Source organism: Anolis sagrei, chromosome 9, assembly GCF_037176765.1.
Source record: "Anolis sagrei isolate rAnoSag1 chromosome 9, rAnoSag1.mat, whole genome shotgun sequence".
NCBI classification, from domain to species: domain Eukaryota; kingdom Metazoa; phylum Chordata; class Lepidosauria; order Squamata; family Dactyloidae; genus Anolis; species Anolis sagrei.
In genome coordinates this window covers 457,501-464,313 of record NC_090029.1, presented here as the reverse complement: position 1 = coordinate 464,313, position 6,813 = coordinate 457,501, and positions in this window count along the sequence as shown.

Sequence of the window (6,813 nt, the reverse complement as noted above, 5' to 3'; positions counted from 1 at the left end):
ATATCTTGTCTTAGCAGACAGGTTCTTTTAATTACATATAGCCTTCGATGAACAACATCACAGCACAAGGAGAGAGAATACACTGTACACGACTTCCTTATATACAATTCATTTACACATCGCAATCTCTGATTGGTTCCCAACCCATTGACTTAACTCAAACCCAGGATTGCATCATTCACAATCACCTGGACTAGGCCAGAACACATTCCCCAAATGAAGTTCTATATCTAGTTAATGCATAACTCAGCATTTCCAATAGAAGCCTATTAGCAGTGCATGACTCAGCTGTATTACATTGCAATACATTGTAAACCCTGATACTGCATAATTGGCCAGAAGGGTCAAGTCACCTCCTGATTCCTTGTGGTCAACAACACAAGGGGATTGGCTCTCTAGGTGGAGTAAATTAGCTGTAAAGGACTCTGAAGACAGCCTGAGCTAGGTTAGTCTGGGACTCATTGCTATTTTCGTTGAAGAAGAGTGAGGAATTTTGTTTGTCACCAAGACAAGGAACTCTTTTTAAGAAACCATTACTGTACATTAGTAACAAGTTAAGCTTTTGTGATTCTTACAAGAAGAAGTCTGTTGTTTGTTGTTCTTATAAATAAATCTTTTCTCTATTCAACTTTTGAAGAAGCCTCTATTGTCACTCATTCCTGTGGGATAGAATGATAGAATCCTAGAGTGGGAAGAGACCTGGTGGGCCATCATCCAGTCCAACCCCATTCTGCCAAGAAGCAGGAATATTGCATTCAAATCACCCCCGACAGATGGCCATTCAGCCTCTGTTTCAAAGCCTCCAAAGAAGGAGCCTCCACCTCACTCTGGGGCAGAGAGTTCCACTGCTGAACGACTCTCACAGTCAGGAAGTTCTTCCTCATGTTTATTTATTTATTTATTTGGAGTGCTTCTACCCCGCCCTTCTCAACCCCCTCGGGGGGACTCAGGGCGGCTTACAAAAGGCACAATTCGATGCCCAACAATTCACAAAATACAATATACAATTTACAAAATAATGATGACAGTTATAACTAATTAAAACAGTCAAATTAAAACAACAGCAGCAATAAAATCATCTTGTGGTCAGTGTTCGTCAATTCATAAATCCATAATCCATCCAGCATCGTCATTGTCCTTTCCTACTCTGGTTGTCATTGTCTTTTATCCATTTGCCAGCTTACCCAAAGGCCTGCTCCCATATCCAGGTTTTTAACTTCCTTCTGAAGGAGAGGAGGGATGTTGATGACCTAATTTCCCCGGGGAGCGCATTCCACAGGCGAGGGGCCACCACCGAGAAGGCCCTGTCCCTCATCCCCGCCAGTCTCACTTGTGATAAAGGTGGGGCTGAGAGCAGGGCCTCCCCAGAAGATCTTAAACTCTGTGGTGGGATGTGGAAGGAGATACCTTCGGACAGGTATGCTGGGCTGGAGCCGTATAGGGTTTTGTAGGTCAAAACCAGCACTTTGAATTGTGCTCAGAACTGGATCGGCAACCAGTGGAGCTGACGCAACGGGGGGGTGGTATGCTCCCTGTATGACGCTCCAGTGAGTAATCTGGCTGCCTCCCGCTGGACTAATTGAAGTTTCCGAACAGTCTTCAAAGGCAACCCCACGTAGAGTGCGTTGCAGTAATCTATCCGGGACGTAACAAGAGCATGGATGGAATCTCCTCTCTTGTAGTTTGAAGCCATTCCTCCATTGCGTCCGAGTCTCCAGGGAAGCAGAAAACAAGCTTGCTCCCTCCTCCTCCCTGTGGCTTCCTCTCACATATTTAAACATGGCTATCCTATCTCCTCTCAGCCTTCTCTTCTGCAGGCTAAACATGCCCAGCAGCTCCTTAAGCCGCTCCTCATAGGGCTTGTTCTCCAGACCCTTGATCATTTTAGTCGCCCTCCTCTGGACACATTCCAGCTTGCCGACATCTCTCTTGAATTGTGGTGCCCAGAATTGGACACAATATTCCAGGTAACGTGGTCTAACCAAAGCGGAAGAGAGCATGGGGAGCAGGACTTCCCTGGATCTAGACACTAGGCTCCACTTGATGCAGGCCAACATCCCATTGGCTTTTTTTGCTGCCACGTCACATTCCTGGCTCATGTTCCCCTTCCTCCCCACGAGGACTCCAAAATCGTTTTCACACGTCCTGCTCTCGAGCCAGGCCTCCTCGTCCCCCATTCTGTCTCTTTGCATTTCGTTTTTCCTGCCTAAGTGGAGTCTCTTGCATTTGTCCCTCTTGAACTTCATTTTGTTAGTTTTGACCATTCATCTCTCTAATCTGTCAAGATCGTTTTGAATCCTGCTCCTGTCCTCTGGAGTCTTGGCTATCCCTCCCAATGTGGTGTTGTCTGGAAACTTGATGATCCTGCCTTCTCGCCCTTCATCTAAGTCATGAATGAAGATCCTGAGCAGGACTGGGCCCAGGATGGAACCCTGCGGAAGCCTTGGGGAGAATCACCCTCTGGGTTCGTCCACTTAACCAATTCCAGATCCACCTCACCTCACAGTCATTCCAAGTTCCTATGTCTTTTACACTTTTGCATTTTCAAACACTTGCTTGAACAGCCAGGTCTTGACTCTTTTCCGATCTAATGTCCCTGGGAAGGGGGTTCCATAGCCGAGGGGCCACCATTGAGAAGGCCCTGTCTCTCATTCCCGACAGCCGTACTTGTGATGAAGGCGGGATCGAGAGCAGGGCCTCCCCGCATTATCTTAAAGTCCTAGCAGGTTCATAAGGGGAGATGCGTTCGGACAGGTAAGTTGAGCCAAAACCGTTTAGGGCTTTATAGGCCAATGCCAGCACTTTGAATTGTGCCCGGTAGCAGACTGGCAGACAGTGGAGCTGGCGCAACAAGGGAGTTGTATGCTCCCTGAGCGTTGCTCCTGTTAGTAATCTGTTCAGAACCATGACTCTTGTGCTTGGTACACTTGGAAGAATTCCCCATCTCTGAATCCTAATAATAATAATAATTTATTTATACCCCGCTACCATCTCCCCAAGGGACTCGGTGCGGCTTACATGAGGCCGAGCCTACAACACAACAATACAAGCAACAACAACAATACAAGCAATTAGAATCAAACAAGACAATAAAACAATAACCTAACCATTATCAATAGGACAGTAAGCAATAGCATAAGTATTAACAGTAGAACAACACGCTTTAAAATCTATGGGTAGGCCAAATGTAATTAAAATTAAAAATAATGCTGGACATGAGCAAAAAAGTGATTGGGTGTTTGTGGAAACATACAAGCAGACCTAAAACAATATGGAGGACAAAGTGCTATGAGATCATTATTCTGGGAAGGCACACTGGAACAACCACGTCTTCAAGCTCCTCCTAAAGACTGCCAAGGTTGGGGCCTGCCTGATGTCCTTAGGGAGTGAGTTCCAGAGTCGAGGGGCCACCACGGAGAAAGCTCTCTCCCTCGTCCCCACCAATCATGTTTGCGATGCAGGCGGGAGCGTGAGCAGGGCCTCTCCAGATGATTGAAGAGATCGCGTGGGTTCGTACACAGAAATGATGGCCACGCAGGTAGGCGGGTCCCAAACTGTTCAGGGCTTTGTAGGTGAGAACCTGCACCTTGAATTGGGTCCGGAAAATGAACGGCAGCCAGTGGAGTTCCTTGAACAGGAGGGTTGACCTCTCTCTGTAAGGAGCCCCGGTTAACATCCTGGCCGCTGCCCGTTGGACCATCTAGAATTTCCGGGCCATCTTCAAGGGCAGTCCCACGTAGAGCGCATTACAGTAGTCCAACCTGGAGGTGACTAAGGCATGGACCACCCTGGCCAGATCCACCTTCACGAGGTACGGTCACAGTTGGCACACGAGTCTTAGTTGAGCAAAGGCCCTCCCGGCCACCACTGACATAAGTGTAAGTGATGAGTCCAGACTGCAGACCTGTGGCTTCAGGGGGAGTGTAACTCCGTCCAACACAGGTTGCTACTCTATACCCCAATCCAGTTTACGATCGACCAGGAGGACCTCTGTCTTGTTGGGATTGATTTTCAGCTTGTTCCTCCTGATCCAGATGGACACAGCGGCCAGGCACTCGTCCAGCACTCGAGGGGCTTCCTTGGACTTGGGTGGAAAAGAGTAGTAGAGTTGCGTGTCATCTGCATAGAGGTGGCACCCAACTCCAAAACTCCGGATGACCTCTTCCAACAGTTTCATGTAGATGTTAAAAAGCATCCTATTGCTGGGAAGCTTTGGCAGTCCAAATGGCTCTTTGGTGGAGAGGCAGCAGGTGTCACTGTTGTGCTAAGAATCGTACCGGAAATGTTCCCTCCAGATTGAAGGCGATGCTGTGCAAAGTTGTCCAAAGGCATGGCAATCACATCCCCCTGATTCTCCACTATTTGCTGGGGGCAAAATTGGGGGCTAACAACAACAACAACACCAAAGCGGGACTTTCGAATCCAGACTGACAAAGTTTTGGAACACAATACACCAGACATCACGATTGTGGAAAAGAAAAAAGTTTGGATTATTATTGATGTCTCCATTCCAGGTGAGAGTTGCATTGAGGAAAAACAACACGACTGGACTTAATGTCAAGGGGAAAACCTTCACCTCCTGGACTCATCATGCCGTTAAACTGCAGTATACGGGTCTACACTGACCATGCAATGTTGTTTCAACCTGCATTATAGATGGGGCCAAATTATATATGGAGCATCGGATTCAAACCACAGGGAAAGAGGTTCCATCTGAATATAAGGAGGATCTTCCCAACAGTGTGAGCTCTTCGATAGTGAAATATGCCAGCGATACAGCTTAATGGTGTAACATTAGAAAATGTGGACCCTTTCCGCTCCCTTGGCAGCCACCTCTCCACCAAAGTCAACATTGACACCAAAATACAACACCGCCTGAGCTCTGCGAGTGCAGCATTTTCCCAAATGAAGCAGAGAGTGTTTGAGGACCGGGACATCCGTAGGGATACCAAAGTGCTTGTCTATAAAACTATCCTCCCAACCCTGCTCCATGCCTGCGAAACGTGGACTGTCTACAGATGTCAACACTGACACCGAAAAACAACACTGCCTGAGCTCTGTGAGTGCAGCCTTTTTCCAAATGAAGCAGACTGTTTGAGTACCGGGACATCCGTAGGGATACCAAGGTACTTGTCTATAAAGCTATTGTCTTCCCAACCCTGCTATACGTGGACTGTCTACAGACGTCACATGCAACTCCTGGAACGATTCCATCAGCGCTGCCTCCGGAAAATCCTGCAAATCTCTTGGGAAGACAAGCGGACAAACGTCAGCATGCTGGAAGAAGCAAAGACCACCAGCATTGAAGCGATGCTCCTCCGCCATCAACTCCGCTCTGGATGCCCGACCACCATCTCCCAAAGCAGTTGCTCTACTCCAAACTCAAGAACGGAAAACGGAATGTTGGTGGACAGGAAAAGAGATTGAAAGATGGGCTCAAAGCCAACCTTAAAAACTCTGGCATAGACACTGAGAACTGGGAAGCCCTGGCCCTTGACCGCTTCAGCTGGAAGTCAGCTGTGACCAGCAGTGCTGTGGAATTTGAAGAGGCACGAATGGAGGGTGAAAGAGAGAAACGTGCCAAGAGGAAGGTGCATGAAAGCAACACCAACCGAAACCGCCTCCCACATGGAAACCAATGCCCTCACTGCGGGAGAAGATGCAGATCAAGAAGAGGGCTCCACAGTCTCCTACGGACCCACCTCCAGGACACCGAACTTGGAAGACCATCATCCTCGGACTACGAGGGGTCGCCTAAGTAAGTAAGTAAGTAATACTACAGTGCAGGTTTTTCAGCATTGGCTGGATGGTCATCTGTCGGGAGGGCTTGAATGGTGTGTTTCTGCATTCAGAATAGGGCTGTCTGTCTCTTATCCAATGTCACTCTATGAACTTCCTCCAGTTATGATATAAGACCTAGAGCTTTCTAGACAGGACAGCGTTGTAGGGATCTCTAGTTTCTCCGCTGCAATTCTCTGGTCAATCTGCAGCAAAACAACCTGGAAATGGGTTGTTGTAGGTTTTTTCAGGCTATATGGCCATGGCCTAGAGGCATTCTCTTCTGACGTTTCGCCTGCATCTATGGCAAGCATCCTCAGAGGTAGTGAGATCTGTTGGAACTAGGACAAAGGGTTTATATATCTGTGGAATGATGACCAGGGTGGGACAAAGGACTCTTGTCTGCTGGAGTGAGGTGTGAATGTTTCAACTGACCACCTTGATTAGCATATAATGGCCTGACAGTGCCTGGGGCAATCTTTTGTTGAGAGGTGATTAGATGTCCTTGTTTGTTTCCTCTCTGTTGTTGTGCTGTTGTAATTTTAGAGTTTTTTAATACTGGGAGCCAGATTTTGTTCATTTCCGTGGTTTCCTCCTTTCTGTTGAATTTGCCCACATGCTTCTTGTGTATTTCCATGGCTTCTCTGTGTCGTCTGACATGGTGGTTGTGAGAGTGGTCCAGCATTTCTGTGTTCTCAAATAATATGCTGTGATTAGGACATCTAATCACCTCTCAACAAAAAATTGCCCCAGGCACTGTCAGGCCATTATATGCTAATCAAGGTGGTCGGTTGAAACATTCCCACCTCGCTCCAGCAGTCAAGAGTCCTTTGTCCCACCCTGGTCATTCCACAGATATATAAACCCTTTTCCCTACTTCCAACAGACCTCACTACCTCTGAGGATGCTTGCCATAGATGCAGGCGAAACGTCAGGAGAGAATGCCTCTAGAACATGGCCATTTAGCCCGAAAAAACCTACAACAAGGACATCTAATCGTCTCTCAACAAAAGATTGCTCCAGGCACTGTCAGGA